The sequence below is a fragment of the Aquarana catesbeiana genome, linkage group LG05 (assembly GCF_042186555.1).
Source record: "Aquarana catesbeiana isolate 2022-GZ linkage group LG05, ASM4218655v1, whole genome shotgun sequence".
Classification (NCBI taxonomy): Eukaryota; Metazoa; Chordata; class Amphibia; order Anura; family Ranidae; genus Aquarana; species Aquarana catesbeiana.
Window position 1 is genome coordinate 458,207,111 of NC_133328.1, and position 24,739 is coordinate 458,231,849.

The 24,739-nt window shown below is 42.5% G+C and overlaps 1 protein-coding gene across 4 annotated transcripts in view; it reads right to left on the minus strand.

Moving 5' to 3' along the window:
- ANKRD12 (ankyrin repeat domain 12) overlaps positions 1-24,739 on the minus strand; it is a 222,323-nt gene that overhangs the window by 157,869 nt on the left and 39,715 nt on the right. The window lies entirely within an intron of this gene.

Genomic DNA, 24,739 nt, shown 5'->3' on the forward strand with positions numbered 1-24,739 from the left:
CACCTTCATCAAGGAGTACAATTTATGTAAATGGACTACTAAGGGGTATGCAAGTGAAAAAAAGGTTGAAAACCACTGTTTGACAGTAATGCTGTCTGAAGGTAATGCTTTTATGGAAGATAAACAGAGATTTCGAATTTTGTCGTGAGGAGGAGAAAGAGAACATACTGTGTACATGGTATATTTAATGGTCAAGTCTGTGTTAATAAAAGCACTGCATAATGACGACTGCTTAATGCATAGCTATAACTCTTCTATACTTCTGCTCAAGAGGACCGTGCCCAGCAGGTTGAAGAAACTTGCAGTATCATGAAAGGGAACAGATTAATGTCCCTGCAGTGAACTCTGTTTTATATGCTGGAGTTCACTGCTACAGAAGCGACTGGAATTGAAACAACCCTGGTTAGATCATCCACTGAAAAGCCATGAGCTGTACCATTACATTTTCTTTACCCTGCACATCTGTTCCCATAGCAACTAAATCCAACTGATCTGCAAACCACTACAGGCTTGTCAATCAAGAAATGTAATTTGCAGCACAACAGCAACAAAGTGCTATGTTTACAATGTGCTTTAATTTATAAAACAGTTATAATTACAGAACAAATGTAGCCAGCAGCTTTTAGATTTGTATAAGAGGTATCACTTTGAAAATAAAAATATATTATGCAATATAAGCTGATTTTAATGAAGCAGAATTATGAACTCAACAAAAAAGCATGCAAAAAAAAAAAAAAAGGAGCATTCATAAAATTTGAAACTAATGCTCAGTTTCCCACTCAAGACATTTCTACCATTAAAAAAAAAAAAAATTCCTGAAAACAAAAATGATATATCAAATAACACTCACGCGTTTCAATTTTTAACAGGGAACACAGCTGCATATATTGATGTTCAAAAGGCTGATGATAGTTTTTAGTTATGGACATCTAATTATTTTATGTATCAAGACAGAAATTAAAGCAAAATATTGCTTAAAGCAAACTGGTTGTTTTAAACTGGGAAGCACAACCCATGGGTTGCTACACCAAGCATGCCAATATTGGGTAACATGGGTAAATGAGGCAAAAAAAAAGTGCATTAAATGATAGTCTCAGGAGTCTTAATATAGTCACAAGTAGCAGGAAAGTAAGCAGCATCTGATGCATTTTAGAGGCTGAGGATCCCCCTTCATCAGGGCAGACAAGGCATCAAAATCTTCTATTCAGCTAAAAACAAAACTCCTGAAAATAAATCTGACAGGAGAAAGCATCTTAAATACCTGTATCGCTAGCAGGATCATCTCACAATATCCTGCCAGTAATATAAGCACCAATATTTAGGGCATTACATCTGCCTCTGTCATTCCTGCAGCGATGGTGCATGAATGAGATCATGTATGGTGAAGTGGATGGGGATCTGTACTGCTGCGTTGACAGCACATGGTGCAAAGAAATGCAAGTGATAAGGTGACTGAGCAAGGCTGAAAGACACAATAGCACTAGACATCTGGGATGCACTTTGTCTATAGAGAAGCAGTCATGACTGAGGACCCAGGAAATTCTGCCTTCACCCACTTTGCCATCCATGTTTTTCTGAGCTCTGTAGTAGGCTGCTGAACTTACTGAAAAAACGTTATTGCCTGCTGACATCCTGTTTGTAAGACCGCTGGCTGCTATCCCTCAGGCTATCCCACACGCCCCCTTGTTTGTAGACCTCCGAAAGCCGAGCAGGCGGAAGCAGACATGTTGTGGGCGGAAATCTGTGCCACCCATGGAGGTGGTGCCCTCCTTCTCCTCTGCTCCCTGACAGTCACCGCCGCCCCCCCCTCACCCCCCCACAATCTGCTATCTCCATGCAGAGCGGGGATTATCATCAGTATTTACTTGTATGACACATCGGGGATCTCCTGCTGTGTCCGGTGTTTCATCAGATTAGGCGACCCGTCAGAATGTGTAACAGAAGTGACGTTTCGTCGCCCCAGCCATCTTGCTACACCCCACACTCCTCCACAGTAAGGATACACTGAGAAGGGGGCAAATGGACATCTTGTTACACCCACCGGAGTTTTGCATTTTACACTTATTTTTAAAAGTAAACTGAGTTTATATAGTGAAATACAGTATTCTGACTGACCGTTTAGATGTTGAATTTTAAAAGCAGCGGAAAGCCTGCGGATCTCACAGTTTTACTAATCGGACAGAAGTTGGCTGCTTTTAAAATTCAACATCTAAACATTTACACGGAGTTCTAAGTACTGTATTTCACTATATAAACTCAGTTTACTGTTGAAAAAAAAAAAAAAAAAAAAAAAAAAAAAAAAAGTGTGAAATCCAAGACTCCAGGGGGTTTAACAAGATGTCCGTTTGTCCCCTTCTCAGTGTATCCTTACTGTGGAGGAGTGCGGGGTGTAGCAACATGGTGGCGAAACATCGGTATTGTATACGAGAACACCAATGCTGATGTCCCACCCCCTGCTGTTATAGGAACAGTTCGCTGTCAATCATAACAACAGCGGGGGGCGGGGCATCAGCGCTCTCATAACAATACCGGATACTGTGGGGGATCCCCACTGTGTATATACAAGTAATTACTGATAATAATCCCGCTCTACACTGGCAGTCCCTGACAAGTGACACTGGTGGTCCAACAAGTGGCACTGGTGGACGCTGATAAGCTGCACTGGCTTGCATTTATATTCAATTCATTAATTATTATATTAATATGCATTCATGTTATTAAAATGCTTTGTATTTATAAGGCTGTAATCTATCATACCGTGTGTTATGTATGGCTTGCTAGCTGCAGAATGGAGGGGTGTAATTTATGATGAAGTGGACAAGTTCACATTTACATGTACAAGCCTCGTGTACCTCCCACATTCACTCCCATCCCAAGTATTCATGGGAAATGTAGGCTGATTATAGTTAAAGAGAGAAGAGGATATGATGCAATCACTCTTCTAACACCTTCTCTTGGGCAGAATACAGGCTGCATTTTTTTAAATCAGAAAACTGACTACTTGAAAATTCAATCCGTCATATCTCTTGGTAAGAAATTTCACAAATGTAATAACTGTTTAGTGTTGTGTGTGTGGGGTGGGGTACTAATGTTCTGCTTTAGTTTACATAGTGTGTAAATCAATGGTGCTAATGACTATACATTGTTGATATATACACGACTGCCCCGAGCAGCCAAATGACAGATTGTGAACAGAGATCTTTCTAGTTTTAGTTTACATTGCTAAACTCCAAGTACCGAAATGGACCACTGTGCATGGACCCACGGCATACATTGCTGCTGTATTCAGAGTCATATAAATTAAGGCTCTAAATGCTGAATATTAAATGTCCATGGGCAGGAGCCCTAAATGTAGTGTGGGTAGTTACAGAGGGTGGAGATGCAGAAGAGGTACAGAAGGGGAGGGTTACAGTAAGTGGTACTGGTGGATCAGCAGTTATATTCTTCGGCACTTGCTGTTCTGGAACTAATGTGTCTGGTGAGAAGGTTATTTTGCCAGTTACTGTCCCCTGCCGACTCTGTTGCACTGCTCTTCCTCCTCTTTTTGTACCACATGGTACAAACCCCACTTTTCTAACCAGCATTAACTAAACTGCACAATCCACATTGTCCTCATTGGTCTGTAGAGCTGTTGAGATGGAATCACTCACAACTCAGACTTAGCGCTAAGCTCCAAGCTATGGCCAAAAAGCTGGTACAAAGCAGAGTTTCCTGGTCACTGAGGAACTTTTTCCAGTCGCCACGACCAATGGAATTTTCTCCAGTCTTGCTTGGTCTGAGGAATGGATTGAATCAAACAAATTGAACATTGAACATGGATTGAACAAAATAAACAAGGAAAAAGAGTACCACTTAAAAAGTGGCTATGAACATGAGGCCTAATCGCAGTTCAAGTATTACACCATTAAGGACTAAGTCCTTTAGGCTGGATTCACACCTATGCATTTAGTGCTTTTTGCATTTTGCAGATTTGCACTACAGTCCATTTAACATGGTTTCCTATGGAACACGTTCTGTAGTGCAAAATGCAAAGGGCACTAAAAATGCATAGGTGTGAATCCAGACTTAGTGCAAGTACTTCTTAAATCAGGCCTGGTTCACGCCTATGCAGGTTGCATGTTCCAGGTGCATTTTTGTGTTTTTCAATACACGTTTTTGAGCCATTGAAGTCTATGGAACCGAAAAAAACAAAAAACAAAAAAAAAAAAAAAGTCCTTGGCCCTTTCCATAAAATGCATAGATGTGAACAGGACCCATAGGAAACCATGTTAAATGGACTGTAGTGTGTTTCTGCAAAACTAAAAAGGCACTAAAAAAATGCATAGATGTGAACCAGGCCACAGACTGACCAACAAGCGGTCCCTGTTATAATGAATAAAGCCGCAGCCTAAAGTAACAGAAGGCAACGTGGCACAGTTAAATAATAGAAAAGGAGGCAGAAGAAAAAATAGAAAGAAAACCACCACCCAGGTGGTAAAAAGTGAGAAAAAGAAGGTAAAAAGACAAAGAAAAGAGGAGATTAGAGCGTGAGTAAATCCTGAGGGCCGAAAGGATTGAATCTTAAAATTATGCATCACCACACACAAAATAACCCAACTATCACACCCAGAAGCTTCTCCATTGTTTAAATTTAAAACTTCCCAATGACAGTATCAGGTGATATATACTGACCATTTCTAGGGGCACTATATTTTCCCCCCCATGAAAAGCAGTATCTGCTAGCACTATTCATTCCCCCTTTGGCTAGGTTCACCCCTGTGCAGCCGTGCTGGCCACGGTTTGCGTGGGCACAAGAGCATATTCATTTGAATAGGTTGCCTTGCCCCATGACACAGAAAAAGTTCCTCCACCATCTTTTAAATTGCATTCTGCGTGGGAACTGAGGTTCCCGGTACGGCTGCGATTTCCAGTACCATTTTAGAATAGCACCCACCCGTGGGTCCTGCATTTCTCTGTGTGGGTAGTTGCCACTGCTATTATTTGTGCGGATCCCGCAGCAGCATCACCCGCACAGATGTGAACCTAGCCTTCCAGTGACTTGACCAGGAATGTTCAGGAAAGCCAAATATTTCAACCTATAGAGTGAGTAGGTCTCGCAGGTGTTGGAGGGCAATTGGCAACCAAGTCTATGGGCAGCCTACAATTACAGTAACGCCTCTTCAAAAGGGAAAAAAATAAAAATGTAAAGAACCAAAATAAAAATGCAATAAAAAAGATCAGAGATTGATGACAAGGTCTGGATTACATAGGGAGGCTTTTCATTTTGTGGGCGGCAAATAAGATAGCAGTTTTACACAAATCGCAGATACCTAGCACAGGCTAATCCCTAGGGGCTGAATTCTTCACATCCACTCTTTTTTCTTTTTAAACACAGTGAATTCATTTGCGCTCCACATAAACCTCAATGAGCGTTGATTAAAGTCAGAAAGCTGTTTTGCATTTCAGGCAGCAAGAACAGGCAACAATAGCATACAGTATTCATGGTTTCGCCTACAAAGAAAAAACAAAACAAAAAAACTCTTCTAAGCAAGAACACTGCTGGCAGTTATATTGCAGATATCTTATGTAGCTTTGAATTGCACATTAAAATCATATGATATGGGGATGACACACACTGAAGCCTGAACATCATGCTTGGGGGGTTGTACATGCTACAGATTTATGTGCAGATACTACGCTGTTCGGAATGGTTACCATTTTGTGGGGGACATTTAATAATCCAGATTCATCTCTTTAAGAGCACTATGTAATGCATAAAAAACAAGGCAAATTCAACAACTGCCAATAAACAGGTCTGGTCCATGGTTCAGTTGGCATTCAGAGATAATATTTACCAGCACTCAGACAGGTATACCCAGCTAAAGAAACCTGATGATACAACCTTAATACAGTTTGCCTCTCCTCCAATTTACTAAAATGTAAAAAAAAAAAAAAAAAAAAGTATATATTGCCGCTCCAAGGCCTAAAAGTTTTCTCTTTCCCTCCCCCATTTTAAAATGTAGTGATGGTGCCAGCAACACATTTTCTGTACTAGGGTGAGAAAGCTTCATCTCTCTGATCTAGATCTACAGAGAAACAGCACTGTCACCCTAGACTGCTTGCTCCTGATTAGGGACTACAGTAAACCCCATTTCAATGCAGTAAAGGAACTGTGGGGTCAATTTACCACAGGACATACTCACTGGATCAATAATTTTTGCACATACAGTGGGGACGGAAAGTATTCAGACCCCCTTAAATTTTTCACTGTTATATTGCAGCCATTTGCTAAAATCATTTAAGTTCATTTTTTTCCTCAATGTACACACAGCACCCCATATTGACAGACAAACACAGAATTGTTGACATTTTTGCAGATTAAAAAAGAAAAACTGAAATATCACATGGTACCTAAGTATTCAGACCCTTTGCTGCGACACTCATATTTAACTCAGGTGCTGTCCATTATTTCTGATCATCCTTGAGATGGTACTAGACCTTCATTTGAGTCCAGCTGTGTTTGATTATACTGATTGGACTTGATTAGGAAAGCCACACACCTGTCTATATAAGGCCTTATAGCTCACAGTGCATGTCAGAGCAAATGAGAATCATGAGGTCAAAAGGAACTGCCTGAAGAGCTCAGACAATTGTGGCAAGGCACAGATCTGGCCAAGGTTACAAAAAAAAAAAAAATCTGCTGCACTTAAGGTTCCTAAGAGCCCAGTGGCCTCCATAATCCTTAAGAGCCCTTGCACACTGGGGCAGTTTGCAGGCGCTATTGCGCTAATAATAGCGCCTGCAAACCGCCCCGAAAGTGCCGCTGCTGTGTATCCAGTGTGCAAGCCCCGAGGGCTTGCACACTGGAGCGATGCGCTGGCAGGACGGTAAAAAAAGTCCTGCCAGCAGCATCTTCGGAGCGGTGAAGGAGCGGTGTGTATACCGCTCCTGCCCATTGAAATCAATGGGACGGCGCGGCTATACCGCCGGCAAAGCGCCTCTGCAGAGGCGCTTTGCGGTGGTATTTAACCCTTTCTCGGCCGCTAGCAGGGGGGTAAAACCGCCCCGCTAGCGGCCGCATACCGACGGTAAACCACCGACACCGCCCCCCGCCCCAGTGTGCAAGGGCTCTAAATGGAAGACGTTTGGAATGACCAGAACCCTTCCTAGAGCTGGCCATCTGGCCAAACTGAGCTATCAGGGGAGAAGAGCCTTGGTGAGAGAGGTAAAGAAGAACCCAAAGATCACTGTGGCGGAGCTCCAGAGATACAGTCGGGAGATGGGAGAAAGTTGTAGAAAGTCAACCATCACTGCAGCCCTCCACCAGTCAGGGATTTATGGCAGACTGGCCCGACGGAAGCCTCTCCTCAGTGCAAGACACATGAACGCTCGCATGGAGTTTGCTAAAAAAAAAAAAAACACCTGAAGGACTCCAAGATGGTGAGAAATAAAGATTCTCTGGTCTCATGAGACCAAGATAGAACTTTTTGGCCTTAATTCTAAGCAGGATGTGTGCAGAAAACCAGGCACTGCTCATCACCTGTCCAATACAGTCCCAACAGTGAAGCATGGTGGTGGCAGCATCATGCTGTGGGGGTGTTTTTCAGTTGCAGGGACAGGACGACTGGTTGCAATCGAGGGAAAGATGAATGCGGCCAAGTACAGGGATATCCTGGATGAAAACTTTCTCCAGAGTGCTCAGGACCTCAGACTGGGCCGAAGGTTTACCTTCCAACAAGACAATGACCCTAATCACACAGCTAAAATAAGGAAGGAGTGGCTTCACAACAACTCCGTGACTGTTGTTGAATGGCCCAACCAGAGCCCTGACTTAAACCCAATTGAGCATCTCTGGAGAGACCTAAAAATGGCTGTCCACCAACGTTTACCATCCAACCTGACAGAGGATCAGGAGAGGATCGGCAGAGAATCCCCAAATCCAGGTGTGAAAAACTTGTTGCATCTTTCCCAAAAAGACTCATGGCTGTATTAATTCAAAAGGGTGCTTCTACTAAATACTGAGCAAAGGGTTTGAATACTTAGGACCATGTGATATTTCAGTTTTCTTTTTTAATAAATCTGCAAAAATGTCAACAATTCTGTGTTTTTCTGTCAATATGGGGTGCTGTGTGTACATTAATGAGGAAAAAATGAACTTAAAATGATTTTAGCAAATGGCTGCAATATAACAGAGTGAAAAATTTAAAAGGGGTCTGAAATCTTTCCGTCCCCACTGTATGGATTGTATTTAATTGTATATTTAACAGAGCAAAGCCCCAACACGGCCAAAATGTATTTTGTTTGGGATAGAGCAGGCAACGGGCTATCCTCTGACGGGTTTATATGGCCGTCTCTGATCCTATTAGGTAGAGTTCCCCTTACTTCCTATTAGGAAGTGATAAGAAATATTTTCAATGGAGACGAGACAAAAACAAATGTCACTTTTTAAGCAGTGTGGGGAAAGGTGGGGAACATCTAACAACGGTTTTATTGCATTATGTGGCTTACTGTCCTCAGTGACAATGGCTCCCTCCATTTGTGTACAAATGTTAAAGAGACAGTGGGGGAGATTCTTCTAAAGCTGGTGCACACAATCTGGTGTAGCTGTGCATAGTATCCAAGTTTTCAGGTTTAAGCCCCCGTTCACATTGCGAGGGCTTAGCCTCATTCACAATGAACGCGGATTTGAAATTGCACAAGTTCAGCTGAACGTGCACGATTTCAAACCCAATTTGGGGGTTTTATAGCCCCAAAATGGGCTATAAAAATACAACATGCAGCAACGCGCAATAAAGCGCCACTTTGCAAGTATTACGGCAATGTAATAAAGTATGAATGGGCCCTTAATTATTTTAAGGTTTTGTGCTTCTCAATGTGCATTTAAGACTATATACCATAAACTTTAAGTGGTTCTAAAATAAAACATTTTTACCTTAATGCAGGGGATGCATTAAGGTAAAAAAAATGTCCCAGTAGTTATATGCTCCCCCCCCCCCCCCCGAAAAAAATTACTGTACTTACTCGATCCAGCACTGTGCCCATCTGCAGCAGCTCTCTCAGGACACAGACACATCAGAGATAGCCATTGGCTCCTACTGCTGTCAGTCAAATCCTGGGAGCAGAGAGTGGGGAGAAGCCATGCTGTGTGTCTATGGACGCACATAGCTTGGCTCAGGATCGCACCTGCACATGTGCCTCCATAGCACACAGCTTGCTGTGGGGGCACACGCAGGGAAGAAGGATTGGAGAGCGTCGGTGGGGGACCCCAAAAGAGAACGTAAGAGCCGATCTGCGCAGTACAGTTACAGAGAGCAAGTATGTAAAACATGCTTATTTCAGGTGAAAAAAAAAAAAATGTACCTTTAAAACCACTTTAAAAGGCAATATAATTCAGTCTTATTCCAGCAGCCCCACTGCAAGTTTCTTTACTAAATAGTTTTTACAGAAACAGCTTTTGCTATTAAAATTTACATAAAGTTATCATTCTTCATTTACACCCTAATTATAAAAAACTCATAGGCCTCCACCAAAAAAAAAAAAGAAGTAGGTGGTATTTATTTCCTTTTAAATAAAACAGAGTAGAGCAGAGATCATTCTGAAGATGAAACAGTCTGTAAACTCTCTGTAGCAGCTGTACAATTTCTATTGAACACTTATGACTTTGGCTGATTCATCTTGCCAATGATACATGAATCTGAAATCTATGACTACATTTAAACGGAAAACCACAGAATGCATTCTTTTTTCTCTTTTTGACAGTAAAGCTCTCCTTTTTCTGCACGCAGAGAACACATATAATTATACAATAGCACAGAAACATTAATTTATATCAACTTTCTTCCACAGTGCTTTTCTAGACTTTGCAGCAATCAGTGTGGATGTGTTCAGCAAATACTTCTGGTAAACTGAAAGTAACAAACCAAAAGAACAGCAACACTTCCCTCGGAAAAACAAGCAAATTTTATGATTTACTCCCAGAAAAATATTTCCCTGCATACAAATTCCACAATCCAGCTGATAACATTTATAAAAAAAAAAGTTCTTGCTTATTTCTATGCATAGGCTCCATGGGATGAAAATGTATTAACGTGGCTCAGCAAACAGTCACAAAATAGAATACACATCTGCAAACCACAATATATCAATATCTACTGATATGCTGCAATAGCTCAGTAGGAAAGGAAACAGGTTCAAACATTTGGTGTATGCTAGGCTGGGGAACCACTGGGACAAAGTTACCATCTGTGGTTTGACTAAACGCTTCCAAGTCAGCAATTTTTCCCTGTGTCATTCCATTTTATTAAGCATAACTTTATTTCTGATATTTGATTTGGTTTATTTGTATATATGGATTGCATGCGTTGTTACCAACATGTGGTGAAAATTTCATCTTAATAGCACCTTTAGAAATATATTTTAGAAAAATGGTGACGTGTTCCATACTTATTTTACCCGCTATATATGTAAAGTGCTGCATAAATTGACGGCACTATAGAAGTACCTGTAATTTAAAAAAAAAAAAAATACTCAGTAGGTCTAGGGACAGAGGTATAAGCTGTAATACTTTCCATATTCTGTGCAAGTAAAGCCTTCTGCACTCTTCTCTCTGACGCTCTGGGTTGTGGATGGGATCTCTCCTTTCTCAGGTACAATGCAGGACTATTGGTCCCCCCATTGTACTTGATGACACTGCATGTGACTGTCGATGAGAAGAGGCTTCAGGGGACTTTGTTACATTGTGTGAAGGAAGCCTGCCAGAGCTTATTCCTCTACCCCTAGACTAGAAATGAAATCTATGATCAAAGCATACACTTTCATTCTATAACTATTGTTTGCATTGCTTTTAGAATGCTGATTTTTGACAATCCAATATAAGGTTACGTGGGGGGGGGGGGGGGGGGGGAATCGCCTTTCATGTTGTGAGTTGTGCCCATCTCCTGACCATCTCTTTCCACAACTTCTTGGATTCCCTGCATGATTTGCAGCTTCTTCTCTACCTTTTTCCTTTCAATTTCTAAGGACTACATATCCCATGATACCGTGCTACCTGCAAGCAGTAATTCCTGTACAGACTAAGGCTCCTGAAACTCCTCCTGTCAGCACCTCTGTAGTAGAAGACTGAATTCTGTGACACAGCAGTGCCTACTCACAGGGCATAATGAATATGTGTCACAGAAGCAAATATATGGGGATCTTCACAAAATATAAAAACGTCAAGACTGCTCAGTAATAGGAATAGGCTAGAAAACACTGAAATATAATGCAAAAATTAATATATGATTTTTACATTGTGACCATAGATACTCTTTCACAAGCATCTAACCCTTTGCAGGGAGGGAGGGCTCAAATGCAAGGGCATTTTCTTTTCTACCTGGATTGGGGCTTTAAAGGTGAAGTCCAGCCAAAGTTTGTTCGTTCTTCACTCCTGTGACCTGTTCTCAGCAGACAGCGGGCTGAAGTCCGTTCTCTGCTGATATCAGAGTCGGTCCAGGCTCTGTGTCATCACAACCATAGAGTCGGGATCCACCTAGATTCCTGGACCAACACCAGGCTCAACCTCTCAGCGAGCCGATGAGAGACTGAGCCAGCCGCTACCGCCCCCTCCACAGCTCAGACCTCCAGCGAGGAGGGAGCAGAGAGCTGTGATAACCGAGCGATTGGCAGTGTTCGATCGCTTGGTTCTCAGAGAAGAGGCATAAGGTATACTTACACAGGACCCCCTCCTCCTTAGTCCCACTGACCTGGAGAATGGCAATCACCCTCACAAGTCTGTGGCTTAGAGCAGAGCCCGCAGCGTAGCCCATGCAGGGATTTCGAATCCCCGGACCTGTGCAGCGGCGATACTGCTGTCATTGCGGGAGATTGCTCTCAGGTTACAGCAGGACCGGTTGCGATGGGGAGGGGGTCCAGTGTAAGTTCACCTTACAGATTTTCTGTAAAAGGTGAACTTACACTTTAACAAAGATTTACGACATGTCATGGCACCCTAACGCATTGGAAGAGGCTGCACATTTTAGGGTGTGTGAAACTGTCAAAGCACCATGCAGAGGCATAAAAAAAAAAAAAAAAAAAAAAGGGTCCCTGCAGGAAACGCAGGTACAGCAGCCCATTCAAGTAAATGCAAGCCAAACAACCTGCACACATGTGAACCTAGATTAACCACTTGCTTACTGGGCACTTAAACCCCCCTCCTGTCCAGACCAATTTTCAGCTTTCAACGCTGTCGCACTGTGAATGACAATTGCACGGTCATACAACACTGTACCCAAATGAAATTTTTATCATTTTTTTACCACAAATAGAGCTTTCTTTTGGTATTTGATAACCTCTGCTGTTTTTATTTTTTGTTAAAAAAATGTAAAAAGACCGAATTAAATTTTTTTTTTTTTTTTTTTTTTTAAGATTTTGTTATAAAATTTTAAAACAGGTAATTTTCTCCTTCATTGATGTACACTGATGAGGCAGCACTGATGGGCACTGATCGGTTACACTGATAGGCAGCACTGCTAGGTGGCACGCATGGGCATTGATAGGTGGCATTGGTATGCACAGATGAGGCATAATTGCCTCTTCCTCTTCGGGGACCGATATCCCTTGCAGATGAGCCGGTGATCAGCTTTTTTTTTCTCCTCACGCTGAAAAAAAAAAAAAAAAAAAAAAAAATTACCGAGCTTTTGTTTACATCATGTGATCAGCTGTCATTGGCCGACAGCTGATCACATGGTAAGGGACCGGGACCGGCCCCTTACTCGGATCGGTGATCACCCGAGTCTCATGGACTCGTGATCACAGTGAGCTACGCGCGCGCCCTGCAGGGAGCATGCACAGGGGAGGCCGTCATACGACGGCCTCCTGGAAATTCAGGTCCACGCTGTGGCCGTCATTCGGCTATAGCGTGGACGGTAAGTGGTTAAAGCTGAACTCAGAAATAGTAAAAAGTCCTCCTTTGCAGTGGGACTATATCTACACTGCAAGGGATAACTGCTCATTTAAGTCTAGGGGGCCAGGTGATGCAGTTTTCCTTACTGGATCCCCCCCCATGACTACATCAAATCCCGCAGCCTCTTCCCTTAACTCCAGCAGTCGGATGACCCTGTCAACAAGACCAATGCAGGGACTATAGCCATGCACTGGACATGAGCAGGAGGGACAGTCCACCACCAGAGCGGTAGTACTGCACAGATTGTGCAGTACTACATCGCAGAAAGCAGAACCTGCAAACAATGAGAAAATACAGGGACTCCTATGAACACACATAATTACAAACTTTATATTCAAACAAGACTTAAAGTGGTTGTAAACTTCATGTTTACTTATCGCTCTCCAAAGGTCTAAGTGTCGTTTCTCTCTGGTGCTTCGTTCCTCTGTTATCAGCATATGTCACTTCTGAGAAGTTTTGCCCACACATGAGATATTTGTGTAGGGAGGGAGAGCTCAGCACAGAACAGTTCTTCTGCTGTGTGGAGGGGGGGTGCGTTCCTTTCCCCCAATCAGCTCTCACACAGTGTTACTGCAGCTTCTCTGTGTTTCTGACAGATGAAGAAAGCTTTTCTGCCCTTTTGAAGGGGTGTAGGGAAGAGAGGGCTGCACATAAACAAGTAAAACTTATGTAGGAGGATTGGTATATTCTCTGTTCATCATCTGAGGCTGTTCCCGGCTGTGCAAAATCACGCACCTGTACATGATTTTGTGCACTCCACTGTGATTGGACGCTATGACCCGCCAGTCATTCAGAGGAGAGACGGAGCAGAGGTCTGCCTATGTAAACAACGCAGACCGCTGATCTGTCAAGGAGCCAAAGAGATCTCGTGTTTCAGCTCTCTTTTCCTCCAGTGTATCCGTCCCCCACAAAGTAAGCACCACCCAGGGACACACTTAACCCTTTGATCGCCCCTTAGTTGTTAACCCCTTCCCTGCCAGTGTCATTTATACTGGGACCAGGGTGGATTTGACTTAAATCAAGTTGATTTAAATCACTAGTAAAAAGGCTCGATTTAATCATAAAATTTTTAAGGAGCAACTGTCATCTCTAACCCGCTGTTGACTCACCGACAGTCTCATTCACTTTAATGGGACGGCCGGTGATGCGGCAGTGACACAACAAGGTGAGGGACGTGGCGGCAGCAAGTGAGTGAATGGCCACTAACAGGCGCTGCCATGATGCATCTGAAATTAGAGGTGCTCTTTAAATGTAAAGACTTATTCTGGCTGGCAGTTAGAAACTTTAATATTTGCAAACAAAATGAAGGTTTCCTATATTTAGAATACTAAGCTGTCAGCTTAGTAAAACAGCGATATCAGAAATGATTCAATCATACAGTTTGTAGTGTACATAGATTTGCAAACAATGGGATAAAGGAATATTCCTGAACTTTGTTTTTATCTCATGGTTACTGTAAAATTGTTTGAATGCATCAATGAAGTGCATGTTATCTCAGCTTGCAGAGCTTGGATTCATTGAATGAGTTTACCAACGTAACTAAGCTCCATTTCATGCTGAATAAACTAAATTATTAATGTATCTTAAACAGAAAACTATTTTTAGATAGATTTTTACTCCAAAAGCATTTTATTAAAATAAAATTTGAATAAAAAAAATCCGGAAAAAAAAAAAAAAAATTTATTAATTTATATCCACCCTGACTGACAGTGCATTTTTTTTTAGCACTGAAAATTAGACTGGTGTCCTGGTCCTCAAAAAGGATCCATGTCCCATTTGTCCGCCACAATCCTGCTAAAAATCACTGATTGCTGCCATTGCTAGTAAAAACAAATTTAAAAAATAAAATTAAAAAGTCCCTAAATCTATCCCATAGTTTGAAGACGCTATAACTTTTGTGAAAACCAATCAATATACACTTATGGGGATTTTTTTTACCAAACATATGTAGCAGAATACATATTGGCCTCACCTGATAAAATTTGATTTTTTGTTTGTATTTTTTTTTTTTATTGGGAAGGTTTTATAGCAGAATTTTTTTTGTGCTATAAAAAAAACTAACGCACAGGAGATGATCAAAATTCCACCAATTGAAAAGCTCTATTTGTGGGAGAAAAAAAGAAAAGAAAGGACATAAATTTTATTTGTGTACAGCGTCGCACCACCATGCAATTGTCAGTTAAAGCAACGCAGAGCCGTATCGCAAAAAATGGCCTGTTCAGGAAGTGGGTAAAACCTTCAGGAGCTGAAGTGGTTAATACTGTACCACACATCAATAGTATTAAAATTAAATAAATAAAAAATGGGCATGCCTAGTCATCACGTGGGGGTGTGTATTGGTCCAGCAACGCACCAGCACCTTTGCAGCCATTGTGCTATCTGCTGGGTGTCTGGTGTGTCCTGTACCTTTAAGAAGGGGTGGGCTCCCTTCAGTCCACCTGCCCTCACTTAACCATCAGAATGCATGTGCCTCCACTGTGGGGACACCCACATTTTTAGTGTTAGGACCACAGATTACAGGGTGCCGCGACGTGGCTCTGTGGCTTACGCATGCGTTTGTAAATGCGTGCGGACTGAACCCGTTTTTAATGCGTACTGTTAGACAGGTTAATTGGTTGTCTGCGAGCTGGTGGTAAGTAGGCTTGGAGTTTTTACCTGGGCATTCCCCAGGTTTTGTTGTTATACCTAGTCATACACCTGTTGATAACTGCAGATGGTTATGGACATGCTTGATAATCGTCAGTGGTATAAACACATATCTGAAACTTATGCAGATTGGGTATCAATTAGGCCTCATGTACCCTGCTACTGCAAAAAACTGATGTTTAGGAGCAGTTGGGTATTTTTTTCAACTTCTCCTGAACTCTCCACTATGTTATCTTATCAGTATGGTTTACAGTTGTTTCTAGGCAGTTGAGTCCAGAGGCTTTTTTTGGAACACAAAAAAATGGGTTCAGAAGCGGAGTTTAGAGGCATTTCAAGCGCCAAACGCTTCTAAACATGTTTCGTTTACAGGTTTTTTTTTTTAAATGCTTCTAAAAATGCAAACGTGGCAAAACGCTGCTAAACGCAGCATGTAAATGCGGCAAAACGGATGTTTTAAACTTGGGTTACTAAGGGCCTTGCAAAAGTATTCACCCCCTCTGAATTTTTCATGTTTTGTTGCCTCACAACCTGGAATTAACATGGATTGTTTGAGGATTTGCATCAATTTAATTTACAGAACATGCCCACAACTTTAAAAAATGTTTTTATTGTGAAGCAAACAAATAGGACAAAATAACAGAAAAAAGAACTCTGCAGCTCCTCCAGGGTTACCTTAGGTCTCTGTGCTGCCTCTCTGATTAATGTCCTCCTTGCCCGGTCCGTGAGTTTTGGTGTGCGGCCGTCTCTTGGCAGGTTTGCTGTTGTGCCATGTTCTTTCCATTTGGTTATGATAAATTTGATGGTGCTCCTAGGGATCATCAAAGATTTGGATATTTTTTTTTTTTTTTAAAACCCAAGCCTGACTTGTACTTCACCACAACATTGTCCCTTACTTGTTTGGAGAGTTCCTTGGTCTTCATGGCAGTGTTTGGTTAGTGGTGCCTCCTGCTTAGGTGTTGCAGCCTCCGGGGCCTTTCAAAAAGGTGTGTATATGTAATGACAGATCATGTGACACTTAGATTGCAGACAGGTGGACATCATTTCACTAATTATGTGACTTCTGAAGGTAATTGTTTGCACCAGAGCTTTTTATGGGCTTCATAACAAAGGGGATGAATACATACGCACATGCCAAATATTTTTTAATTTCTGACAAATAGTTTTATTTATATATTTTTCTAATTTTACTTCGCCAACTTAAACTATTGTGTTCTGATCCATCACATATAATTCAGATCAAAAAAACATTGAACTAAAGGCTGTAATGTAACAAAATAGGTAAAAAGCCAAGGGGGGGGTGAATACTTTTGCAAGGCACTGTAGCTGCCAAGTTAAAAATCGTACAAGAGAGGTTGTAAAAACGTCCTATGTACATGAAGCCTAAAGTTCAAAAAAATCCTATTGTCCAGGCATTTCATGATGGGATTATAGATCAAAAAAACTTGGGAATTTCTTGCAGTAAAAATTCCTAAGATGCCAATACTGCATGCTCTTCCAAAAATCCATAAGAGCATGGACAGTCCTTCTGGACGTCTCATAGTATCGGGTATTGGCTGTCTTGCTGAGCCAGCCAGTCAGCTCATTGATGACTATTTACGCCCACGTGGGAGCTCTTCGCTCCTACATTCAAGACACCATGGATTTCCTGAGAGCCCTAGATGGTGTTTCGATTTCAGAGGGGGCTTGGTTGGTGGCTGTTGATGCCCTCTATAATTCGATCCCCCCATGATTTGGGGGTCAGAGTTGAGGAGGGCTTTATCTCAGGAGAGAGGAATCAAGGCTGGCCAATATAATCGTTTTGTTTTGAGTTTATTCTAACAATATTTTTATGTTTGGGGCTCCCACTACCTCCAGGTGCAGGGTGTTGGAGACCCCATCGCATGTGCCCATCGTATGCAAATCTGTACCTGGGGAGGGGTGGGAGCGCAATTTTTTCTCATGTGAGGATTTGCAAGATAGCCTTAATAAGATATTGGTTTAGCGCAGATTTAAAGACAACGTGTTTATCATTTGCACTGGATCTAAGGATGAATTACTTCTATTTTTGGACATTCTCAAACTAAAACAAATTTAAACTTAAATTCACCATGACTTGTGACCAACAATCCATGTGATTTTTAGACATTCAAATTTTCATAAATGCTGATGGCAGCATGGGTTCTTCCTTGCACAGGAAACCTTCTGCATGGAATACCATCTTACATGCTAGTAGCTCCCACCCCTCACCCCTGGTATCAAGTATACCGTATAGTCAGTACCTGCGGCTGAAGAGGAACTGCAGCCGTCAGGGAGACTTTGAGGTTGAGGCCAAAGCTTTACAAAACCGACTCTTGAGTAGAGTATACAGTTGGTGATGCCTTAAAGCATACCATCAAGCCAAGTCACTAAATACTGATTCTTTGATTCACACGCAAAAAAAAAAAAAAAAAAAAAAAAAAAAAAAAAAGTAAATCCCAGGCTCAAAATGTCAGATTGATAACACGCTACTCAGGTCAGCATAGGCAGGTTTGTCTGATTATTCAAAAATATTAGCACCTTTTGGTGGCCGATGATGTGGTCTAAGTATGTGAGTCCATATTCCCAGACCACATATATAGGAGATCCCAGTCTTTAAAAGATCAGTTGGTCCATAGTCATATGTAGGACCAAGATCTAAGGTTCAAAAAAATTACAGGTACAGCACCCTGCAATAAAAGCAATTTATGAATACTAGACAAATAACCCTGCCAAATGGATGTGAGTACATACCCAATGTCTATGTCAATTGTCAAACTGTGGGTGCATGTTTCCCTGGTCTCAAAAAAAAAAAAAAAAAAAAAACACACCACAAACACACACACTGGAGCCCCCCATTAGCCATCACGTGAGCCTTCATCATGAATTCCAAATATCTTAAATGAGATCCTTTGCTCTATGACATGTGTCTAAAACATGAGGAAGAGGAGGAGATGTGGACAAGAGCTATTGCAGCATGAAACCAAATGGAATAACACCTTGGCAGCGACTAAATCACCTGGATTAAACAACTCCATCAGTTTTAAGCCCTTTTTGTAATCTATTAATTGTAGTAGAATTTTTTTAAAGAACAAAAAAAAAAAAAAAAAAAAAAAAAAAAAAAAAAAAAAAACACTAACTAACTGGCCATTATGCTTCTCATGTATTTGCATCTGGTGAGAATTGATATGTGGTTAAAATGACCATATAATTAAATTTTTCTGGTTAGTAACTCGAAAATGCATGTGAATAATGGAGGTTTGTCTGAAAGCCCTGTGTATGTATTCTTTGAAATTCCTTTTGATGCCTGGTTTATGTTTTCATTGTTAAAAGACGCCTCGTGGATGCCATTTTAAAGTTTGTCCAATAGATGGTGCATATTTAATATTTTTTACAGTGATGGTGATCATTTTGGATGGGTGACTGCATGGGCACCATTATTTGGGATGGTGGAGTGGGAGCCAGCGCTCCGGTCTGTTGTCATGGGTGGTGGTGCTGCTGATCCGCCACCCTACGCGTTCTTTCACAGGATGATCTCCTGTGTACACGGGTGCCTCTGTTTTCGGTGGGCACTGGCGCTGAGGAGCTGGGTTGGATGAGTCTATGCCTGTCTCTGACCATCCTATCTGTGGGCAGATTCTCCAGCCATGCCATGCTGGAGGCCCGTTGCACGCGATGTCACCTCCAGCCGTGATCGTGCATGTGTGATGGCCTCATTTGGACATCTGCACCTCCATCGGCGTCATTGAACGGCGGTGGGGAGGGATATTTAAAGATCCCCTTGACCATGGTTAGTGCGATAGCTTGCCCTGAAGAGGTTGGACAGATGTTTTAATGCCAGATAGAGGTAAATGTAATTTCAGACATTTATGGCCAATCACAGATTACTTTTATGTCCATTTGGGTGAGGAAGTCATTACCTAAGTTGCTTCATTTGCAGAGCCAGTCTGGAGGATTGCCTGCTTGATAGCAAGTGAATGGGGATTGGATTATAGGATAAAATAGGAATTACAACACGTTTAACCCATTGGCAACCTGTTCAGGTCTTTCTGGCCCTGGTCCTTCTCGCATTGATAGACTGGTAGGTTCAACATTCAACTCCCGGGCTTGTGCTGTGTTGTATTTGGTGAATCCCCTATTTTTATTGTCGATTCCCCTTTTGCACAGGCCTGATTTCGGATTGTATTCTACCCTGTGGTTTCATAGATATTTCCTTTGAACACCTTCCTGATATGCAGTTCTTTTAAAAATACCTTATACAGTCAAGTCCATAAATACTGGGACATCAACACAATTCTAATCTTTTTGGCTCTATACACCACCACAATGGATTTGAAATAAAACGAACAAGATGTGCTTTAACTGCAGACTTTCAGCTTTAATTTGAGGGTATTTACATCCAAATCAGGTGAACGGTGTAGGAATTACAGTTTGTAAATGTGCCTCCCACTTTTTAAAGGGACCAAAAGTAATGGGACAGATTAACAATCATCCAAACTTTCACTTTTTAACCACTTGACCACTGGGCACTTAAACCCCCTTCCTAACCAGACCAATTTTCAGCTTTTGGTGCTCTCACATTTTGAATGACAATTACTCAGTCATGCAACACTGTATCTATATGAAATTTTTGTCCTTTTTTTCACACAAATGGAGCTTTCTTTTGGTGGTATTTAATCACCGCTGGGTTCTTTATTTTTTGCGCCATAAAAGAAAAAAAGACCGAAAAATCTGTAAAAAAAATACATTTTTCTTCATTTGTTATAATATTTTGCAAATTAGTAATTTTTCTTCATATATTTTGGCCAAAATTTATACCGCTACATATCTTTGGTAAAATTAACCCAAATCGGTGGATATTATTAGGTCTTTGTGAAAGTTATAGAGTCCAAAAGCTATGGTGCGAATATCTGAAAATTGATCACACCTGAAGTACTGACGGCCTCATTTCTTGAGACCCTAACATTCCAGAAAAGTACAAATACCCCCCAAATGACCCCTTTTTGGAAAGAAGACATTCCAAGGTATTTAGAAAGATGCATGGTGAGTTTTTTGAAGTTGTCATTTTTTCCCACAATTCTTTGCAAAATCAAGGTTTTTTTTTACTTTTTTTTTTTCCCACAAAATTGTCATATTAGCAGGTTATTTCTCACACACCACATATGCATAGCACAAATTACACCCCAAAACATATTTTGCTATTACTCCCGAGTACGGCGATACCACATGTGTGAGACTTTTACACAGCGTGGCCACATACAGAGGCCCAACATGCAGGGGAGCACCTTCAGGCGTTCTGGAGCACCCAGGCCAATTCTGACATTTCTCTCCTACATGTAAAAATCATCATTTATTAGCTAGAAAATTACATAGAACCCCAAAACATTATATATGTTTTTTTAGCAAAGACCCTAGAGAATACAATGGCGGTCGTTGCAACTTTTTATCTCGCACGGTATTTGCGCAGCAATTTTTTAAACGCGTTTTTTTTGGAAAAAAAAAACTGTTTTGTGCTTTACAAAAACCAAAACAGTAAAGTTAGCCTAATATTTTTGCATAATGTGAAAGATGAAGTTACGCCGAGTAAATAGATACCCAACATGTCACCTTTCAAAATTGCACGCGCTTGTGGAATGGCGCCAAACTTTGCTACTCAAAAATCCCCATAGGCAACGCTTTAAAATTTTTTACTGGTTACATGTTTTGAGTTACAGAGGAGGTCTAGGGCCAAAATTATTGCTCTCGCTCTACCGATCGCAGCGATACCTCACACGTGTGGTTTGAACACCGTTTTCATATGTGGGCGGGACTTACGTATGCGTTCGCTTCTGCATGCGAGCACACAGGGACAGGGGCGCTTTAAACATTTTTTTTTATTGTTTATTGTTCATTTTACTTTATTTATTTTAGTTTGATGCTTTTTTCCAAAAAAAAAAATTTTTGACCACTTTTATTCCTATTACAAGGAATATAAACATCCTTGTAATAGGAATATGGCATGACAGGTCCTCTTTACAGTGAGATATGGGGTCAATAAGACCCCACATCTCACCTCTAGGCTGGGAAGCCTGAAATAAAAAAAAAAAAAAAAAAAACGATCCTGGCTTCGATCGTAGCGGTGAGTCGGTAGAAGCGCGGGAGGGGGGGGGGGGGGGGGGACACATCCCCTCTTGCCTCCCGTAAGAACGATCAAGCAGTGGAACAGCTGCTATGATCGTTCTCATTCTCATGGTGTAGGGAATCGCTGGCTGAAAAAGCTGATATCTGAATGATGCCTGTAGCTGCACCCATCATTCAGATATCCCCGCACAAAGTCAAGGACATTGTATGACGGCCGGCGGGCGGGAAGTGGTTAAAACGCTTTTTTTTTTTTAACACAAAGTTGTCCATTTATACAATATTTCTACAACATAACATGTACATACCAAAAATGACACCCCAAAATAGATTCTCCTACTCCTCCTGAGTACGGCGATACCCCATGTGTGAGACTTCCACAGCCTGGCCACATACAGAGGGCGAGTACAGCTGAGCATGGCTCAGCATGGCAGGGTATGGCGGGGTATGGCGGGGTATGGCAGAGTATGGCAGAGTATGGCAGAGTATGGCAGAGTATGGCAGAGTATGGCGGGGTATGGCGGGGTATGGCAGAGTATGGCGGGGTATGGCAGAGTATGGCGGGGTATGGCAGAGTATGGCGGGGTATGGCAGAGTATGGCGGGGTATGGCAGAGTATGGCGGGGTATGGCAGAGTATGGCGGGGTATGGCAGAGTATGGCGGGGTATGGCAGAGTATGGCGGGGTATGGCAGAGTATGGCGGGGTATGGCAGAGTATGGCGGGGTATGGCAGAGTATGGCGGGGTATGGCAGAGTATGGCGGGGTATGGCAGAGTATGGCGGGGTATGGCAGAGTATGGCAGAGTATGGCGGGGTATGGCAGAGTATGGCGGGGTATGGCAGAGTATGGCGGGGTATGGCAGAGTATGGCGGGGTATGGCAGAGTATGGCGGGGTATGGCAGGGTATGGCGGGGTATGGCGGGGTATGGCGGGGTATGGCAGAGTATGGCGGGGTATGGCAGAGTATGGCGGGGTATGGCAGAGTATGGCGGGGTATGGCAGAGTATGGCGGGGTATGGCAGAGTATGGCGGGGTATGGCAGAGTATGGCGGGGTATGGCAGAGTATGGCGGGGTATGGCAGAGTATGGCGGGGTATGGCAGAGTATGGCGGGGTATGGCAGAGTATGGCGGGGTATGGCGGGGCATGGCAGAGTATGGCGGGGGCATGGCAGAGTATGGCGGGGGCATGGCAGAGTATGGTGGGGGCATGGCAGAGTATGGCGGGGGCATGGCAGAGTATGGCGGGGGCATGGCAGAGTATGGCGGGGGCATGGCAGAGTATGGCGGGGGCATGGCAGAGTATGGCAGGGGCATGGCAGAGTATTGCGGGGGTATTGCAGAGTATTGCACAGCATTGCAGAGTATTGTGGGGGTATTGCAGAGTATTGCACAGCATTGCAGAGTATTGTGGGGGTATTGCAGAGTGTTGCACAGCATTGCAGAGTAGTGAGGGATGGCTGAGCATGGATGGATGGATGGCTGGATGGCTGGATGTCTCTGTTTACATGTGATCGTGCCGTCATTTGACGGCGCGATCATATGGTAAACGGCCGCGATCAGCGGCCATTTACCGGGATCCGTGATGCGCCGGGTCCTCTGGACCCGGCGGTCACGGATGTGTTCGGGTGCGCGCCCGAGGGGAATTCCGGGAGGACGTCATATGACGTCCTCCCAGAGTTATCCAACCGCCCTGCAGCCGTCATTCGGCTATGGGCCGGTTGGTAAGTGGTTAATACTTGGTTTAATACTTGGTTGCAAATCATTTGCAGTCAATTACAGCCTGAAGTGTGGAACGCATAGACATCACCAGACGCTGGGTTTCATCCCTGGTGATGCTCTGCCAGGCCTCTACTGCGACTGTCTTCAGTTCCTGCTTGTTCTTGGGGCATTTTTCCTTCAGTTTTGTCTTCAGCACGTGAAATGCATGCTCAATTGGATTCAGGTCAGGTGATTGACTTGGCCATTGCATAACATTCCACTTCTTTCCCTTAAACTCTTTGGTTGCTTTCGCAGTATACTTCGGGTCATTGTCCATCTGCACTCTGAAGCACTGTCCAATGAGTTCTGAAGCATTTTGCTGAATATGAGCAGATAATATTGCCCGAAACACTTCAGAATTCATCCTGCTGCTTTTGTCAGCAGTCACGTCATCAATAAATACAAGAGAAACAGTTCCATTGGCAGCCATACATGCCCACACCATGACACTACCACCACCATGCTTCACCGATGAGGCGGTATGCTTTGGATCATGAGCAGTTCCTTTTCTTCTCCATACTCCCATCACTCTGGTACAAGTTGATCTTGGTCTCATCTGTCCATAGGTTGTTGTTCCAGAACTGTGAAGGCTTTTTTAGATGTTGTTTGGCAAACTCAAATCTGGCCTTCCTGTTTTTGAAGCTCACCAATGGTTTACATCTTGTGGTGAACCCTCTGTATTCACTCTGGTGAAGTCTTCTCTTGATTGTTGACTTTGACACACATACACCTACCTCCTGAAGAATGTTCTTGATCTGGCTAACTGTTATGAAGGGTATTTTCTTCACCAGGGAAAGAATTCTCCAGTCATCCACCACAGTTGTTTACCATGGTCTTCCGGGTCTTTTGGTGTTGCTGAGCTCACCGGTGCGTTCTCTCTTTTTAAGGATGTTCCAAACAGTTGATTTGGCCCCACCTAATGTTTTTGCTATCTCTCTGATGGGTTTGTTTTGTTTTTTCAGCCTAATGATGGCTTGCTTCACTGATAGCGACAGCTCTTTGGATCTCATATTGAGAGTTGACAGCAACAGATTCCAAATGCAAATAGCACACTTGAAATGAACTCTGGACCTTTTATCTGCTCTTTGTAAATGGGATAATGAGGGAATTCATTTCAAATCCATTGTGCTGAGGTATAGAGCCAAAAAGATTAGAATTGTGTCGATGTCCCAATATTTATGGACCTGACTGTATACAGTCAGGTAAGAGGGCTTTCCTTGACAAACCTGAAATCACATGCATCTTCGTGAAATGAAAATACATCTACCATTTTTGTGACAATTTATTGAATACCAATATAAG